At 38.9% G+C, this 20,922-nt stretch overlaps 1 long non-coding RNA gene across 1 annotated transcript; it reads right to left on the bottom strand.

The window, feature by feature from the left end:
* Positions 1 to 252: 252 nt before the first annotated feature.
* Positions 253 to 19,178, bottom strand: LOC116532934. The gene is made up of 3 exons (XR_004261006.1): positions 19,053 to 19,178; positions 3,545 to 3,625; positions 253 to 2,270 (listed from the first exon to the last, which is right to left on the bottom strand). It is a non-coding gene; the product is annotated as an uncharacterized LOC116532934 (long non-coding RNA).
* Positions 19,179 to 20,922: the final 1,744 nt, after the last annotated feature.

Raw genomic sequence — 20,922 nt, 5'->3', positions numbered from 1 at the left:
TAGCTTGGAATAAAAGAATGAAGATTTTGAATCCAGTTAGTCACAAAATCCAAATGTACGGAGTTAATGAAGAAAACACAGGCGCAAATTTGTCATCATTTAAAAACGCACTGGAGTTATCAGTGCACTTAGTGAATGAATATATGAATCTAATGAGCAGAATAGAAGTTTAATTCGGAATGTAAAATACTGAAATATATTTAATTTTAGATTGATCAAAGATTGACTTCATAATCTTTGTCATCATATTTTATCTCTTTTATAAGGATTTTGCTCTTTGAAAGCAGAAAATAATAAGGAGAAGTGAAACTGTATTTTAAAGTTTACAAACTACATCAGCTATTCTGAGTGAAAGGAAGTAATAAATGTCAAAAATAATGTTACAAAATTTTATACATTTCAGTTTTATTTGACATTTTAAGCAGCTGTACTGCCAAATATTACAGAAATAAACAAGCCTTAGATATCATAATGTATATTGCATTCTTCAAAGGAAGTATAATCTTCTTTAGAGCATAGACTTTCCTATTGATCTATTTATTTTAATGACTCTATAAATATCTTTGGAAGGAATGAAGTGTTTTTTGTTTACAATTGATTGAATAGCTAATGAAGAAGTTTTTCCTAACATATTTTTTAATATATCCATGCATATATTCATCTATTTAGCCAGGCAGCCAGCTATGAGTTTTGAGTTTGTCCAAGACTGATAGTCATTCTTTCAAAAGCCTTTTTTGAGTATCTTCTATGTGCAATGCTAGGTTAGATGTGACAAAAAAGATGAAGATAAAAAGCTGGTTCCTGGCTTCAAGTGACTCATGATTATTATCTACAGGAATTTTCTCTACATATCATAAATTGTGTTAGTCATTTGTTTGTTTCAAGACATTACATTTTTATGACTGAAACATCCTAGTCCATGTAATTTGGAAGTACTATAGAATATAAAATGGGCCAAATTTTTAAAAGACAATTTTAAATCTTTACATTGAAATTCTTTTCCAGTTGAAATTTCAGATTTAAATATCAGTGCTGCAATTCATCTAAAATTTCTATATTGAAGTCTTTTTCTCATTCTCACTCTCCTTGCTACATCTTCAAGTATATAAAGTAGGTACAACTTTCTCTTATTAAATCATAAACTAACTAACAACTCTTTTTCTTCTCCACACTATAGACTTTGTACTTACACTGTATATATGTATGTGCGTAACATGTGTGCATATGTATTATGTATACACACACATGTAATAGTATACACTTTAACATCAAACATGAGACTGCCTCTGTTTGCAGGGCAAAGTGTGATACACAAAAATGAGTAAAAGCAAATGAGAGAGAGAAAATTAGATTTTCTGAGGATCTAAAATAGCTGGCAAATACTGCTTAGAAAGTCAATTTACCAAAGGTGGCTTTAACTTTTTACTCGTTGACTCCAACTTTTTACACAATGCCTCTTAGCAAATAAGGGCACAAGAGCGTTGTAACCAATCATTGAAGCACTCAAGCAGTAACAGGAAGAGATAAATGGCAGCTCAAAAGGAAGAAAGAAGAAAGAAAAAAAGAATATTAAAATTCAGACATCAAAATTCTGAAAGTGTAGGCATCTGGGAACAGTGAAAAACTCCAAAACTTTATAAGTACTCAGGACTTTCTTATTTTATAATATGATACAATGATTCATATTCATAATAATCATGTCAACAAAATGTTTTTCTATTTGACATGATTTTGAAGAAGTGGGTGCAGTGTAATTCAGTTTATTAATTTTCCTCCAAAATCATTTAATAATTTGGTCATTAAATAGGGAGATTTCCATCAATCTAGATACCTTTCTGTGAAATGCTTTATTCTCTAATAACTTTAGGTATGTAAGGCAGGCACTCACTTTTCCTGGAGTCTAACCCTATGCATTTATTTCTTTCTGGATCTTCTCTGTTTAACTTGCTTTCTCTTGGTAATGAAATTTCCTTAAATGCAGTGTGGTTAAATATGAACATAGAGAAAGATTTGTCTTTACTATGCAGTGGGGTATCACATTAACGTTGCCATACTTTGTCATCTTTAGTGATAACGTTCTTAGAAATTCTTACCACAAATGTATTTTCAAAGCTACTCCACAGTTAAGAATATGAGTGCATCATAAAATTGACTCCTTTCAGTGCACAATTCCATTTACTCACTTAAGATTGTTTTTGTTGATGCATACAGCTTCCCAGAACGACCCTTTATAACATTTCTTGGCTGTTGAGATCATTCCTTTTGGAATCCTGAAATTTAAAAGCATAAGACTTTATAAGTCTTTAAAAAATTACCAATTTTCATCTATTTTAATTATTGAAGCAATCACCAAGACTAATAGCAATTTGGTTTTCAATCTAGATTTAGAGGCTATTGCTTATGGCTTTTAGTTTTCTTTGTATCTTTCTAATTCTTTTTTGTTTTCTTCTCTGTAATTTACATTAATTCCTTCTTCTTTCATTAACCTCAGTTTTTCTTCTTCACAGAATACAGTCTTAGAGGAACGTCCATCAGGGTTTCCTGGCCTTCTTAAGCTAAGAGATGTCTAAATCCCCAAAGGCTGAAGTCTAAGCTAGCATAAAAGAGTCATATAGGAATGCAGAAAGGGTCTAGATTTTATACCATCCACCAGAGAAAGGAATGGTAATAAAGTCATTTTTTTCTCTAGGCACTAAATTATGAGCCTATCTTTCTGAGTTATTCCTATTCTCTCCTACTGCAGATGGCTTCCACTGTGAATGGAGGAAGAGTGTCTATGACAGCTCCAGTTTCCATCACCTTTATTGTTTGTAATTGCAGAGGAAGAAAGGTACATAGTCTTTCCTGTCTTCTATTTATTAAACCTTCCAAGAAAATGATCGATCAGGTACTTGGGTAGCATGGTTATTCTGAACCAATCACAGTGGTTGGTGAAAAATGTTTATCTGATGGGCCAGCCTAGAGCATGACCCCACCTATGAAAAAGAAAGGCAGAACAATGGGTTTGCACCCTCATCAGAGCCACATGGAAGAACATGTGTTGAACGAGAAAAATCAATGTCCATTATAAGGCATAAGCCAGGACACTATTTGAGTGTAGACCTGGCTTTAAATATTAAAAACAGAAATTCTACTTTTAAAATGTGTGTACTTGTGTCAAATGCCCATTGTCTAGACACGTAACTTTGTACTAAACGTTTTTCTTTTCTAAATGCAACATGATAAATTGTCACCCTGAATGAAGATTGCCTTTTTAAAAAATGTAAGTCTTTTGATAGTGACTAACAATGACAACTAACAACATATAAACAAGACACATGAAAATGAAGACCTCATAAGAGCAGAGTCATGTTAACAGTAGTGAAATCTATTTTAAAATCCATTAGAAAAGCTTCAGTCGGTACCAGTAATGAGTTTTAAAGCACCTGGGTCAGAAACATTAAACAAGCTGCTAGTTCACCCCACAAGATCCATTAATCATTGATGTTGGCTGCAAAACTGTTCTGTTAAAATGGACCGAGCATGCAGTAGAGGAGGTGCTGACCTGTGAAATGTTCAGACACGAGGACCACACAGATATTAACTACCAGTGACAGCTTCGATAAGAAACTAAAGGCTGTTGATACTAGAGGAAGAAAAACTTAGGAAAAATTACTGAATTTTCTGTCCAGATAAATGTTCCTCTACTTAACTGTTTTTGCTTTTTACCAAGGAGAAACAGCCAGGTGCTCCACACAAAACGCCACTACAAACACTCTTCCCAGCACTTTAAAACTGATTTGCTGGTTTCACCAACACGCTTCATCATTTGGTAAACCGCCATGACCCATCACACTGAACACTGAATTCTTGCCACGAAGAGGCATCTGTGGTATGCCTGAAGGCTTCAGCTATCGCTTGTTGAAGCATGTACTGAGTGTCAGATGTGTATGTTCCCGAGCCTCTTTATGACAGTTCACTTATGACTATAATAAAATAATTAACTGTTAATAAAGCAAAGCTGTATTTATCATAAAAGGATTGTTTCTGTAAAAATTAAGTTGGATCTATTGTAAAATCTTGACAAATCTCATTTTCAAAAAAATGCTGTGGAATTAGGTAAGTTTACCACTTACTTAAGGTGGTCATGCTAGCTGTCTTCCTCACCACCTCAGAGACTTTCCACTCCACGTTTTACCTTGTATATCTTCTGATGTTCCCCTCAATTTCACCTTTCTCCTTTTTCTGTTCTCTTCTATTATTCAGGAGGCTCAACTATAAAAATTAATTCATCAATAGACTCCTTTGCTATCTGGCTTTGACTTGTTTTGGCCAATGAAGAACAATGGCAGGAGACTTAAAGGAAGAGATGTCTTGAATGTTTATTGCTCAACTCTCTCCCAGTGGGGTCACATTGGGCTGGCTTTACCCTTGACTAAAATTCTTATTTTCCATCAGCATTCTTTCTTTGGCTTCTAGTAATTGCCCCCTCTCTTCTCTTTTCAATCCTATAAGTGTTAATGGTGCTTAATTTTTACCAGTTCTAGTGCACTACATTATCTCTGTGTTTCTCTATACTTTGTCCATTTTTTTTTTTGTTTCTAGTCACTATCATTTATTTTTTTTGAGACGGCATCTTGCTCTGTTGCCTAGGCTGGTGTGCAGTAGAGCAATCTCGGCTCACTGCAACCTCTGCCTCTCGGGTTCAAGTACTTCTCCTGCCTCAGCCTCCCAAGGAGCTGGGATTACAGGCACCTGCTACCATGCCCAGCTAATTTTTGTATTTTTAGTAGAGATAGGGTTTCACCATGTTGACCAGGCTGGTCTCAAACTCCTGACCTCAGGTGATCCATCTGCCTCAGCCCCTCAAAGTGGTGGGATTACAGGAATGAGTCAATGTGCTCGGCCTGGTCCCTCTTTTAAACTTGCCTTGACTTACTCATTTTGGGTCTATTAGCTGCTCCTACTAGTACCCTGACTCAGTTAGCGAGGGAGTTGAAAGTGTAGCAGCTGTCATGAGACAGCCTGGATACCTATATTGACTCTATCATTTCCTAAATGGAGGATGTACAGCATCTAAGGTAACTGATCAAACTCCAATTTTTATTCATAAAAATATGGATATTAATAAATTTGACTCCACAAGCATACAATCTGTTCCTACTGCTATAGGAAGAATGAATTATTTACAGCTTTTTTTGCTTAGTTCAGCATCTGGCACATACTGAGTGCTTATTAAGTTTTGGTGAGTGAATAAATTCATGTGTGAATGAATGACAGTATTTTCTTATACAGATGCACCTCCTGGCAAATGTGTCAGTCAGTGATCTGATAATTCCTATATAGCATTTAGAAAAAACTTTCCTTAGGTGAGAGCCAGATTTGCTACACATTGAGAACTTTCATTAATGTCTCTTCCCATTGGGCAGGCTCAAACTCTAAAATAAATCATGTAAAATTTAAATGAGCTAAAATAAAATGGTGCATACATGAAATCATGAAGATACACATTACTTTGACTTTACAGCCATGTGGGCTAGAATTTATATCTATATATATCTATAGATACAGATGTATATATTAAAGATTCACTTCCTAGTCAAGATTAATACAAATATTTGTGTATATACATATACACATGAATATGCATGTGTATATATATACACATATATAAAAACATTTATCTCTGATAAATATATCAGAAATTTTATATATGTACATATATAAATAAAAAATATATAATATATACATACAGCTAGTGCTTGACTTACAACCACGATTGGTTCCAACAGACTGGTCATAACATGATTTGGTCGTAAGTTGAGTAGGCTATATGCACGTGGAGGTTGTAGTGCTGCCAGAAGCTGGTCCGCACTGTTGTATGCCCAGCCGGACACGGAGCAGTCGTGGCTAGCGATTGTGGTCGTAAAGTCAAATGGTCGTAAGTTGCCTAGGTCGTAAATCGCATAGGTCGTAAATCGATCAATACTTGTATACCTCTTCTCTGATATGTATATACATCAGAGAAGAATTAGCCAGTGTACCAGCAGAATTGAAAGGGTATAGAGAAAGCACAGAAATTGGAGTTAGTTTTGTTCCATTAGAAGATGGCAAATAGTTAAAAATGAGATGTTACAAGACACTGAAGAAAAGGTCTAATAAAACCTCTCAGTTGAATAAAGTGATTTGTGGCAAAGAATAGATGAAGAATGTAGACTTCTCATCTATGTTTCAGAGAGTCTCAAAGAAACAGCCACTGACTTGGGAAAGGAGGGGTGAAAGTGGGGTGGGGCAGGAGGCACTGAGCACGCAAGCGACACATGGGTTCTGAGAACTCTTCCAATTCAAGAACTTTGTGAGTGGTTGCTGGTACATGGTACAAAAGTTAGGGTCTGAAGCCTACTAAATTTTTTTTTTTTAATGGAGTCTCTCTCTGTCGCCCAGGCTGGAGTACAGTGGCGCAGTCTCAGCTCACTGCAATCTCCGCCTCCCAGGCCCAAGCAATTTTCCTGTCTCAGCCTCTCAAGTAGCTGGGATTACATGGGCCACCATGCCTGGCTAATTTCTGTACTTGTAGTAGAGACCAGGTTTCACCATGTTGGCCAGGGTGGTCTCAGACTCCTGACTTCAGACGATCCACCAGCCTTGGCTTCCCAAAATGCTGGGATTACAAGCGTGAACCAACTTGCCCTGCCTGAAGCCTACTAATTTTTGAAGGGATTACATTGCTAAAGAAACCACAACTCTGGTTTAAAAAATCACTTGATTTGATGAGATCTAAACCAATTCTTAGGTCCCAAACTTTTGAAGAAAGAGAGCTAAGCTTCAAAGGCTCTTACAGCTACAGAAAAAGGTATGGTCTCTAACACCTGCATCAGCTGTGGCCTAGGAGAATAAAGGAAAAGGACGACCTTCCGTGCACACAGAACCAGGAGTGGTAGAGAACGCTGGTCAAAGGCATTCCTCCCAGGCAGCATAGTGATGATGGGGAGACAGCAGTGTACGAGAGCACACATGCACTGATACTGGCAGCCTGAACAACCTTACGTTTTCAAATTGGCTAATGGCACTGCACTGTCAAATTGTCCTGTATAGTGTCTCACTTCAACAGAAATATCTTGCTTTACATAACAAACGCAAGCCTTTTGCATCTCAAAAATGCCAACTTGCTAAAAAATAAATAGGCAATAAGATCACTATGGACATTATAACAATTTTAAATACCTCATGGAAGTGGCTTCTTGGAAAACTGTAATTGCTAGTTTCTCATTTGGGAAATTTCCTGTAATTGTCAAGACACTCAGGGAAGCTGAAATTTCAGTGAATATGAAAATGATCATGACTCAGTAGGACTGATTTTTAGCTGACAGTTATCTCTTCATGGTCTTACCTGTGTTTGGTTTCTGTGTGAATCACTAGATAGAGCCTTGTTTATTGGATTGAGATATTCAGACCAGTGTGCCTGGGAGGTTCAATGTGAAAAAAAGCCTGGCCTGTCTTTCTCTACTATCAGTTTTACTTAAAGGCCAGATGGACACATTATTTTATATTAAAATAAACACACTATAATGTGGAATAGATGGAAACATTTAGATAAATTTTTTAGATGAGATATGAAACTGCAAATACATTTATTTTTGCAGCATTGACATACTTCAGCTTCCCTGGGCTGAATCACTTGGCAAGAACAAGTTTGCATGCCTAAGTTAACTGTGAAACTGGGAGGTGAGAGAGAACAGAAGGAAAAAAGAAGTGTAGGAGGAATTTTACAATTTAACAAGATGGATATTGGTGCCTTATGATATTTATATCCAAGATCCCACTGATCCTAGGCCACTGGGTAGGAGAACAAGGTTGAGGCCTAGGACTTGTAAGGTTGAATGCTCCAAGTAATTGTGATGTATAATGTTACCTGAGCAGGGTGAAGGTAGAGTAATGGCATACTTTGCCCTTTGTCTCTTTTCATTTCTTTACTTTTCTTCCATTCAGCCATTTAGTTCAATTCGAAGTCAACATGTTTCTGAATACTAGTATTCCATTCAAAGACATACCAATGTTTAGATAGATGAATAGGTAGGTAGGTAGGTGGATAAGAAAGAAAAAGAGACACAGAGAAAGAGAGCAATTCCATGAATGGAAGTTAATGGAATCTTTACTCACCCTCGTCTTACCCCTACTCCTGCCACAAAAGACCAAGACTGAGCAAAGGCCAAGTGTAAGTGCAAGACCCAAGACGGAGCAACTTTGGGATAATCACAGGAAATTTTGTCACAGCCAGCAAGGCGCACTGTATTTATCCCTGGAGCTGGTAAAGTAGGAGGATGAGCGTTTGGGATTGCAGGTGATCATCATTCTCATTATGGGATGGGGGACTACAGAGAAGAGCTAAAGACTACAAGAACCTAGAGAAGGCAGAGCTTTTCAGGCTCTGCATCAAGATGCACTCCAAGCTGCAGTCCTGTGTTTCCCAGGTTCCTTTCCTGCTTCTACTAGTCTGAGTTGGGTTTCTGTCTCCTCCCATTAAAAAATTCTGAAGCAGCAGTATTAAGGGAAAGCAACAAACCTAGAAATGGTGGTGCAAAGGGAAAGGGGAGACTTGTGTCTAGAGTAAACATTACCTGGCAAATGACCTATTCCTTGACTGAGCTGACAGTAACTAAAAATAAAATGCTGAGTCATGCCATATGTCTAGGGATTTGATTAAAACTTAAATAAATCTACAATAACCAACTTACTGGTAGTTTTTATTTTTTTTTTGGATAGCATAAAATAAATTGCCTAAATATCTACTTTACAAGCATGATGCCTATGGTGCCAAAGAATATCAGAGTATTGTTACTGGAAATGTTTCAAAAATGTTTTTCAGAGATAAAGATTGGCAATCACAGGAGCATCCTCAGAGACCTGAGAGGCTAAGATGTGCCCGGGAGTGGACTGCACTCCTGAATTACATCTGGCACTGTTTGCCTTACCAATTTAAAGAGCTCATAAAATTAGAAATCATATCTTAGACCTTATTGTAGCTGTCAAAACCAGCTCTGCAGACTTAGCAACTCTTTTTTCATCTGTAAATAAACCTGTTTACTTGCAGATATTTTCTAAAAAGTCCCTACAACCCACTCTGTTGTCTTAGACAACTTCTCTTGGCTCTACCCTCTATTTTTTCATTAAAAATTGCCTATTCAATGCTGGGTCCATGTTGCATTGCATAACATCTGGTTGGTACTATTCTTCCCAGCTTTCTGCTCTGATACTTTATTAGAATTGTCTGTATTAATTCTGCTTGCTGTTTTTTAGAGACAGTCTCATTCCATCAACCAAGCTAGCATGCAATGGTGCCATCTCGGCTTATGGCAATCTCTGCTTCCAGGGTTCAAGCAATTCTTGTGCCTCAGCCTGTTGAGCAGCTGGGATTACAGGCACTTCTCACCATGCCTGGCTTTTTCATTTGCTTGTTTGTTATTTCAGTAGAGGTGGGGTTTCTCCATGTTGGCCAAGCTGGTCTCACACTCTTGACCTCAAGTGATCTGCCTGCCTCAGCCTTCCAAAGTGCTGGGATTACAGGTGTGAGCCACCGTGCCTGGCCTACTTGCTGCTTTTGAACTTTTTCCACCTTATCTTATCCTGGTCTCCAGAATCCCTAATAGGCTACCATCACCTTCATTTGCTGAAGAAGTGAGTTCAGTCCCTTTCTTTGTGCTATATATATTTGTTTGTTTCTCTTAACTCCGTGTCTATCTGGCTTCACCATATTCAGAGTCTGAAGAGTGAATTTTATAGACAACAACAACTGGATGCCTTACCCTCTGGCTTCCTGCTGGGATTGAACAACGGAAGCACCTGTAGGAGAACAAAGCAACAGCAGGAGATAAAGTGAGCTGATGACCTCTTGGCTTCCCTCTGTGACTAGCATCAGGTTGTTTTCCCACTTCCAAGGCCACAGTTTCTCTCAGGGAGCTCTTGCATGTGGCTTTCTTCAGACTTGGCAAATGGTCCTCACATCAGCCCTACAGGCTCTGCTGTAATTGCTTTTTTATCACCCCTTGATGATTTCCCTTAACCTTGGCTATACCTTTGTAAAAAATTCTCTCTGCTACCCTTCTCGATTACTCTATTTACATGTGCCATTTTTCCCATCTGGATGCTGACTAAAGTACCTCTATTCCTCAATACATTGCACATAATAGGTCCAGTAGACATCAAGAGACCTTGAGGTCTATTCCTGGGTTCATCGTTTATAAGCTCGTTATAGGGCAAATATGTATCCATGACTTATTACATCCTGGACACTTTGCCTTGGACTTCATGCTACGAAGATGAATGTGGCATAATTCCTGTCCTCAACAGAAAATACCATGAAAGAAACATATAGAGCTTTACTGAGAGAGATCCCCGAGGGCCTTTGGGAAGCTGAGATGTGTGAACTGTATTTTATCAAATGAACGAAAGGTTGGTCAGCAGATGCTATAGTCTGAATGTTTGTGTCTGCTCAAAATCCACATTTTGAAATCCTAACCTTCAATGTGAAGCATTAGAAGGTGAGGCCCTTGAGATGTGATTAGGTTACCAGGGAAGAACCTACATGAATGGGATTAGTACCCTTATAAAAGAGACCTCAAAGAGCTCCTTTTTTTTTCTCCCCTCTCTTGCCATGTGTAGACAGTTAGAAGACAGCTCTCTTTAAAACAGCCAGTGGGCCCTCACCAGACGCTGAATCTTCTGCCTCCTGAATCTTGAAATTCTCACCCTCCAGAACTATAAAAACTAAATTTCTGTTGTTTGTAAGCCATACAGTCTCTGCTACTCTGTTATAGAAGTCTGAATGGACTAAGACAGCAAACAATGGGGAACAATACATAAAGAAGGCAACACACACAAATCAGAGAGACAAATATGTCATAGAAACTGCAGTATATGTGTCTATTTGGAGGTATATACCTAGGAAGAAAGTGGCAAATGGCAAGAGGTGAAAATGTAAGCAACAGCCACATTACAAAGAATGCATATTCATTCATCAAATATCTAGGTTTCATAGCAGGTCATATTGTGAATTTGTGACTTTAGTCTGCAGGACTACAAGACTAAGAGGTAGGATTGGAACTGCAAAAGTTAAAAAAATGATTGGCATCATGAATTAAGTCTTATTCTATTCTAAACATTAAATAAAAGCAGCACATCCTGTTACTGGCAAGTAGAAAGGATGTGCTAAAGTAGTAGCAAGAGAGGAAGATAGCAGTCATTTAAAACTGATGTGGAGGGGCCGGGCGCGGTGGCTCATGCCTGTAATCCCAGCACTTTGGGAGGCCGAGGCGGGTGGATCACGAGGTCAAGAGATCGAGACCATCCTGGTCAACATGGTGAAACCCCGTCTCTACTAAAACTACAAAAAATTAGCTGGGCATGGTGGCGCGTGCCTGTAATCCCAGCTACTGAGGAGGCTGAGGCAGGAGAATTGCCTGAACCCAGGAGGCGGAGGTTGTGGTGAGCCGAGATCGCGTCATTGCACTCCAGCCTGGGTAACGAGAGCAAAGCTCCGTCTCAAAAAACAAACAAACAAACAAACAAACAAAAAAACTGATGTGGAGTAACTTCTTTAGTCTAGAATAATATTTCTACAGCAGAGGGACATGAATGCTTTTAGAATCCCAGAAAAAGGACTTGAGGTCCTCACCACTGATGCTTCCCTCCAGCAACACTCTCAATGTCCTTTAAGAGGACCCTGTGCTCTCCATCTTCCCATCATACTCCCTCTTGGGATAACATCACTCCAGCCCAGGAGACCCCAATATTTCATCTTCCCCTCCCTGTCAGAGAAGTTGTTTCTCATGGTTCTTTTCAGGAGCTTTATCATGTTTGACTTTAAGGGTTTTCAACAAGATCCCCATGGAACACTCTATCTCTATTAGAATCATTTCTCTATGTAAGGCTATATTTTTCCTTGCCTTCCAAGGACAGAAAAAGAATGGTCTTCAAATTCTTGAAATATCTATTTGTTTCTTTTGAAGAATGGATGAAATGTTTCTAAGTTGCAAACATATTCATAACCAATGGAGGTGTTGTGTAACAGTAATGTTTTTATAGTCTTTTTCTTCCCCACACATCCAGGAATAGATGTGTTGTACATGCAGATGACAAGCTCATAAAAGTTGAGTTTTGAGAAGTCACATAGAAGACATGTAGAAAAGCCATAGCAGAAACTGGACCATCCAAATATGCCCATTATCATCGGGTGAAACAGAGAAGTGCAGTGATTAGGAATACAAGCACTGGACTGGATGGCTGCACTGAAATCTCAGCAGGGTGGCCTGAGGGATGTCACTCAATCTCTGTGCCTCAATTTCCTTATAGGTAAATTGAAGATAATTATAGCATGTGCCACATGGTTCGTGACTTGAGGATTAGACTAAAACATGTAAAATGCTTAGCACAATGCTCAAATTACATCATTATAATTCATAACAATAATAGCTATGACTATCTTCGGACTGACATGCCCAGCCACCATTCTTAGTCTTGCTGCTTTAACTCTCCTTTATGAGCAAACTTCTTGAAAATCTTTTCTGTATACACTATCTCTACTTCTTTCAGCCCATTTCCTCTCCAAGCCCATTTTTCTTGTTTTTTTTTTCCATCTTGGTACTGACAAACGCAATAGATACTTTATTTTTTTGAGATGGAGTCTTGCTATGTCACTTGGACTGGAGTGTAGTGGCACAATCTCAGCTCACTGCCAACCTCTGTCTCCTGGATTCAAGCGATTCTCCTGCTTCAGCCTCCTGAGTAGCTGGATTACAGGCATGTGCCACCATGCCCACCTACTCTTTGTATTTTCAGTAGATGAGGTTTCACCATGTGGGCAGGCTGGTCTTGAACTCCTGACCTCATGTGATCTGCCTGCCTCCACCTCCCAAAGTGCTGGAATTATAGGTATGAGCCACCACACCGGCTCCCAATAGGTAATTTTTAATTGCTGTTTTTACTTCAACTTTCAGAGACATTCAATAGAGTTGTCACTTTTTTTCCTTTCTTTTTTTTCTTTATTATACTTTCCGTTCTGGGATACATGTGCAGAACGTGCAGGTTTGTTGCACAGGATCAGAGAATACTATAAACACCTCTATGCAAATAAGTTAGAAATTCTAGAAGAAATAGATAAATTCCTGGACACATACACCCTCCCAAGACTAATCCAGGAAGAAGTTGAATCCCTGAATAGACCAATAACAAGTCCTGAAATTCAGGCAACAATGACTACCCTACCAACCAAAAAAAGTTCAGGGCCAGACAGATTAATGGCCAAATTCTACCAGAGGTACAAAGAAGAGCTGGTACCATTCCTTCTGAAACTATTCCAAACAATAGAAAGACAGGCAATCCTACCTAACTCATGTTATGAGGCCAGCATCATTCTGATACCAAAACTTGGCAGAGACACAACAAAAAGGAAAATTTCAGGCCAATATCCGTGATGAACATTGATGTGAAAATCTTCAATAAGATACTGGCAAACAGAACCCAACAGCTCATTTAAAAGCTTGTTCACCACGATCAAGTCAACTTCATCCCTAGGACGCAAGGCTGGTTCAACATACACAAATCAATAAACATAATACATCACATAAACAGAACCAATGACAAAAACCACATTTATCTCAATAGATGCAGAAAAGGCCTTTGAGAAAATTTAGCAGCCCTCATGTTAAAAACTCTCAATAAACTAGGCATTGATGGAACATATAATAAGATAATAAAATAATAAGAGCTATTTATGACAAACCTACAGCCAATATCATACTGAATGGGCAAAAACTGGAGGAATTCCCTTTGAGAACTGGCACAAGACAAGGATGCCCTCTCTCACCACTCCTATTCAGCATAGTACTGGAAGTTCTGGCCAGGGAAATCAGGGAAGAGAAAGAAATAAAGGATATCCAAGTAGGAAAAGAGGAAGTCAAATTGTCTCTGTTTGCAGATGACATGATTGTATATTTAGAAAACCCCATCATCTCAGCCCAAAATCTCCTTAAGCTGATAAGCAACTTCAGCAAAGTCTTAAGATACAAAATTGGTGTGCAAAAATCACAAGCATTCCTATACAACAATAACAGACAGAGAGCCAAATCATGCGTGAACTCCCATTCACAACTGCTTCAAAGAGAATAAAATACTTACGAATACAACTTACAAGGGATGAAGGACCTCTTCAAGGAGAACTGCAAACCACTGTTCAAGGAAATAAAAGTTGTATGTTTCTTTTTTTTCAAACATTTCTGATTCTATCACTACTTCTCTGACCACTCTTTATCAGTATTCCTTAAAAGACTCTCCTTGTTGTTTCTCCCCAACCTTCAAATATTAGGACAACATTTATCTCAGTCCTGGGATATCTGCTTTTCTTACTCAACATCATTACTCCAAGCAACTTCACCCATTTCTGTAGTGTTAAATCCCATCTATAAGCCCATCATTGCTATGGTACCCTGTGACCAGGACTGCCCAAGAGAAGAGCTTAAAAGAACATAAATGGGAAATGTCTAGGTTTTATGACAAGAGCCTCAAATAAACTGAGATTTCAAAATTGCTGGCACAGAATAATTTCAAGTCCTGGGACCTGGTCTTTGGGCACATATTATATGCCTTTGTTGAGTTGTGGAATTATTGCCTTATTTAGTAGCATACATTGTTTCTGACAGGCCTTTTAAAAAGGAGAATACTTGATTGTTCAGGGCTTTTCAGATACAATATACTTTTCGCCCCATTTGAGGTTGCTGAGTATTACCACTGTCTTGAGTGAATTCTAGTGAAGAATAGCAGGGAAACTTGCTCAGATGTGTAATGTGGTAGATATCACTACTGAGTAATTAATAAAATACCTGTGAGTTTTGTGTCTTTGAATTCACCTCCAATTTCTTTGATCTAGGTCTAAGACATTTTTTGCATGTGAGCTGGATAAGTAAAAATGATCTAATAGCTTGTGTGGGAGGAGAGGAAACAAGGCTAACACAGCACTCCTCTCATGTCAGAGTGCACTAATATTAAGCCTGGTACACGATGGTAAAAGAATCAAAGATTTATTAGGCACATTCGTTGTTGAGAAGAAAAGTGGAATTTATCCTGATGGCTCCTAAAGGAAGCATATTAGAGACTAACCCTTTCTAATTGCCTCAGAACGGTTGGAGGGAACAAGTTTAGCAGAAAGGCAGACACTAGGAAGAAAAAGCAGAAGCAGACAGCAGTAGCCCAAAGGGGTGGTAGTACATTAAATTGCTGATCACCAGGGCAATGGAGCCATGAGCAAAAAATGCAATGCCTTCTACCATCTTTAAGAAAGATGTTGCTGAATAAACACAATATTTCTGAGGAAAGCCCTGGAAGATCTTGGATACAGAATATGATCAAATATGTCAACAGCTGAAAGATTTGATCTCCTGAGACTTCTAAAGTTAGTGAGTTCCCCAGGTTCTTCTTCTGTCAATGAATAGAGTATGTTCCACATTGTCCTTCACCACAACCAGTGGTTTCAGTTTAGGTCTTCTAGTAGGGGAATAATGGGAAATGTCTGAAACTGAAGTCAACAGTATACCTATTTCTTTCAGGAAAAATGTCTCCAGTAGTTGAGTGATATGGTTTTGCTCTGTGTCTCCACCCAAATCTCATGTTGAGCTATAATCCGTAATGTTGCAGTGTTGGGGATTGATACCTGATGGGGATTGATCATGGGGGCAAATTTCCTGTTCTCTTAACAGTGAGTTCTCATGCGATCTGGTTGTTTAAAATTGCATAGCACTTCCCCTCTCACTCTCTCTCTTCCACTCCACCATGTGAAGAAGGTGCTTGCTTCCCCTTCACCCTTCTGCTATGATTGCAAATTTTCTGAGGCCTCCCTCAATCATCTTTCATGTACAGCTTGTGGACCGGCTGTACAGGAAAATTAAACATCTTTTCTTCAAAAATTACCCAGTCTCGGGTAGTTTTTTATTGCAGTGTTAGAATGGACTAATACAGAAAATTGGTACAAGGTAAATGGGGCTTTGCTATAAAGACACTTGAAAACATGGATGTGACTTTGGAACTGTATAATGGGCAGAGATTGGAACAGTTTGGAGGGATCAGAAGATGACAGGAAATGAGGGAAAGTTTGGAACTTCCTAAAGACTTGTTGAATGGTTGTGATCAAAAGGCTGATACTGATGTGGACAGTGAAGTCCCAGCTGAGGAGGTCTCAGATGGAGATGAGGAACTTATCGGGAACTGGAGCAAAGGTCATTTTTGCTATGCTTTAGCAAAGAGACTGGTGACATTCTTCCTCTGCTCTAGAGATCTGTGGAACTTTGAACTTTACAGAATGATTTAGCGTAGCTGGTGGAAGAATGTGCCTAGGCTAAAACAGGCCAAGGTATAACTCAGGTCATTGCTTCAAAGGGTACAAGCCCCAAGCCTTGGCAGCTTCCAAATGGTGTTGGGCCTTTGGGTGTGCAGAAGGCAAGAGTTGAGCTTTGAGGGACCTATGTCTAGATTTCAGATGATTTATATAAATGCCCAGATGTCCAGGCAGATGTCTGTTGCAGGGGTGGAGCCCTCATGGAGAACTTCTACTAGGGCAGCGCAGAGAGAAAATGTGGGGTTGGAGCCCCCACACAGAGTCTTCACTAGGGCACCACCTAGTGGAGCTGTGAGAAGAGGGCCACCATCCTCCAGACCCCAGAATGTTAGATTCACTGATAGCATGTACCGTGTTCCTGGAAAAGTCATAGGCACTTAACACCAGCATGTGAAAGTAGCTGCAGGGCCTATACCCTGAAGAGACACAGCGGTGGAGCCTGAGAGTTTATGCCTTGCATCAGTGTGACCTGACTGTGAGACATGGAGTCACAGGAGATTATTTTGGAGCTTTAAGATTTAAAGATTGCCTTGCTGGGTTTTGGACTCACATGGGGCCTCTAATCCCTTGGTTTTCGTTAAGTTCTCCTTTTTGGAATGGTAGCATTTACCCAATAACTATACCCCTATTTTGTCTTGGAAGTAACTAGCTTGATTTCTATTTTAACGGCTCATAGGCAGAAGGGAGTTTCCCTATCTCAGATAAGACTTTAGACTTGGACTTTTGAGTTAATGCTGGAATGAGTTGAGACTCTGGCAGACTGTTGGGAAACATGATTGGTTTTGAAATGCTGAGAGGGACATGACATTTGGGAGGGGCCAGGGGCAGAATAATATGGCATGGCTCTGTGTCCCCACCAAAACCTTATGTTTAACTGTAATCCCTAATGTTGGGAAAGGGACCTAGTGGGAGATAATTGGATCATGGGGACAGATTTCCTTCTTGCTGTTCCCATGATAGTGAGTTGTCAGGAGATCTGGTTTTTTAAAAGTATGTGCCATTTCCTGTTTTTCGTACTCTCTCCTGCTGCACCATGTGAAGAAGGTGCTTGCTTCCCCTCTACTCTTCTGCTATGATTGTAAGTTTCCCAAGGCTCCCCCAACCATGCTTCCTGTAAAGCCTATAAAACTGTAGGTCAATTAAACCTCTTTCCTTCATAAATCACTCGTCTCAAGTAGTTCTTTATAGCTATGTGAGAATGGGCTGATACACTGGGATACCAGTTCAAAAAGCACTTTATCCAGTTTTGGTGAATTGAGGTAGGACTTATTGAGCTTCATGGGAAAGAGATTCTCTAGATCAAAGGTTCCCCCAAAGATCCCTTAGAATAAGGGGTGATTGAGCACATAAACCTAAATGAGAGTGAGTTTACTTTCAGTGGTCTAAGCACAAAACAGGTGAAATTGCCTTTTACCCTGGATTATTGGGTGTGAAAGGAAGAAGTGATGTTAAGAAACTATGAATCTATAATCCAAGTGTGTATGTGGTAATTACACTTCTGCAAAAGGTGAGAATATTCTTCAACAACTATGGTTGGTAATTATCAGGAACTAATGGGCCAGAAAGATTATGTGAAATGCAAGTATGTTTCAGAATCCCAGCATGCAAATTTAGGAGTGATTTAGGACTGATTGCAAACAATTTGACCATAAAAATTTTGAAAAATTTTTTTGCATACCAGGGCCCAGATATTAAGTATATTTCTGTTCATTTGTAACAAACAGTTTATGGTAATAAAAAAGACACATCCTTTGCCTCATAGGTAATTTCACATTGCAAATATCTAGATAATTCATAAGGCATGAAAAGGTGAGGCCAGAAGATTAGTGCACATTGAGCTACTGAATTTTCTGAGATATAATGATAGGGGAAACTTATAACAAAAAATTTTTAAAGAGAAGCAGTTGTATAATGCCTGATACCACCCCAATGAGATAGATGATCTAAGGAAAGAAGTGCTCAAGTATTTGCTCCTCCGCACTTTCAAATGTGAAGACACAACCATTTATTTACTCCCTGACTTCCTTTACTTATTCTTTTTATAAAATGTCTCTATGCTGAAGTGTTTAGGGTTAGGAAACCCAGAATAAATATTTTTCAGCCTTATTCAAAAACTGTCCTTTTTTGATATTTGATTTTAGTGTCTCAGATACATTTTAAAAATATATTAGCTTATCTCCTTTTTTTTTTGTCAAATACAGAGATTAAAACTGGCACTAGCTTCTTGTGTTTGTTAATTCTGTTCTTTAGGTCTTAAGGTCCTTCAGGTATTTTGCCCTAAAATTTAAGAAAAACACAATGTACCTCTTCTGCGAAGGGAAGAACTATAGTATCTGTAAGTTGCATACAATAATCCTTCATCAATTGTAGAGTTTAAGTCCTTGAAAAGGGACTGACCAAAGTCAGCAAAATCACAGATCAGATAATATAAAACAGAGAATTTGAGGAAAACTATTTTTAAACATAAATATTTTCAGAAAGTATCCACTTCTAAAACACATCTGTTTTTCCTAGTAAGTTTTCTCTAGAATCATCTTCTCTGAGTTTATTCAGGAAATAGCCATGGGAAGTTGTCATCTACTAGGGAAGGGTCACCCACAATTTTATAGTATATAGACAACACTTCTTAGTAAACATATTCACCTAGACCTTGTTGGATTTAAATGGAATGTATTTTGAAGTTATATCTCACCTTATTTTATTTGATCAAGACTTCAAAAATGCTTCTGTGCCTTCCTGGATTTTTCTTTTAATGGAGTTTCACTCTTGTTGCTCAGGCTAGAGTGCAATAGGGTGATCATGGCTCACTGCAATCTTCACTTCCCGGGTTCAAGCGATTCTCCTGCCTCAGCCTCTCTAGTAGCTGGAATTATAGTCATGCGCCACCAAGCCCAGCTAATTTTGTATTTTTAGTAGAGATGGTGTTTCTCCACGTTGATCAGGCTGGTCTTGAACTCCTGACCTCAGGCGATTCACCTGCCTCGGCCTCCCAAGGTGCTGAAATTACAGGTGTGAGCGATCACGCCCGGCCCCTGGAGTCTTTACAAACCATAACAAGGGTTATGAGTATCCTTCCTGAGCCTAGCCCTCTATCAACACATCAAGACATGGAGCGTAGACAGTTAGCATCTTTAACACCTCTCCCAAAGGGCTATCAACCAAATTTATACAAAGAGAAAGGATTAACATTGATAAATTAATCAGTTTAATTGTTCTAAAGTAAAAAATGTATAAAGGGCTGTATAGCTTTAAAATTGTGTAACACCCATTTGTCTGCATTATCTCCCAACTGCAGTCATCAACGTGGTGGTTAATTTGGAATTGCTGTGCTCACATTTTAATACATTATACAAGGACAGACTCACTTCTCCCTTTCTCCCTTCTCCTCCTTATTTCATTATGAAAGTGATAATCTACGGCAAATGTGAGTTTCACTGAATGTCAGGTGTAGGTCACCAGGGAAAACTAAGGCAAAAGAACATTTGCCACTTGCCAAAGCTCATTCATGCACAGCCACAAGGATGCATTCTATCTTGTGAGGAGATGGTGTGGGTTAGTATTTACATTAACATGGGAACATCTTGTTCATATCATAATGAGCAAGCCAAAATGGGCATGTTAATGTATTTGAACAGATGTGTAAACTTTATACTTCAGGAAAGGGTGATGCAGCTCTTCTAAAAAAATTCTTTTGCCTAATTTATTTCAGTATATTTTTGGAGAGCTATTACACTGCAACATAACATAGGTGTAAAAATAGGACAGATTTATGTAATACTGACAATGAGTAGAATCTCGAGCCTCAGTGCCATAGGCTTGATATTCAGTGAGTCTGAAGGCTAAAGATCCGATCTGTCCTCCTCTCTACTGTGTCTCCACCCCTCATCAGGGTGCTACCTAAAACATATTAGATACTCCATAAATATTTTTGATGAATTAATGAATTAACAAACTCTACTCTTCATCTAGGCTATAGCCTTTCTAATTGTTTACCGTGTAGGTGTCATGCATTTGAGCTCTGATTTTGACTTCATTCTCCCACTGGCACTGGGCATCTGCTCTGAACCCTCTTTATGGGGCCTTACCAACCATCTCCCTTTTAAAGGCTTCCTCCTCTGGGGGTTGAACCCTGTCTACCATGTACCATCTCCTAATAGATTAGTTATGTTTGAGATGTTGCAGTTGGCTTTGAATACGATTTATTCTCCACATTTGGCTCTCTTGTGCTTCACCAACAAAATTTAAATGTATTGAGTATGTAGCATATGACCTAGGTCTTGAGGTTTGTGTAGTCCTATTTATTCACTTTTGTGTCTATAGTGATGACAGTTATTCCCTTTCCTATTTGTCTTTTTTTTTTTTTTTTTTTTCGAGACGGAGTTTCACTCATGTTACCCAGGCTGGAGTGCAATGGCGCGATCTCGGCTCACCGCAACCTCCGCCTCCTGGGTTCAGGCAATTCTCCTGCCTCAGCCTCCTGAGTAGCTGGGATTACAGGCACGCACCACCATGCCCAGCTAATTTTTTTTGTATTTTTAGTAGAGACGGGGTTTCACCATGTT

Source organism: Sapajus apella, unplaced genomic scaffold (assembly GCF_009761245.1).
Source record: "Sapajus apella isolate SASKATOON/1434 unplaced genomic scaffold, GSC_monkey_1.0 scaffold3, whole genome shotgun sequence".
Lineage (NCBI taxonomy): Eukaryota > Metazoa > Chordata > Mammalia > Primates > Cebidae > Sapajus > Sapajus apella.
This window is presented reverse-complemented; position numbering and strand designations above follow the sequence as displayed.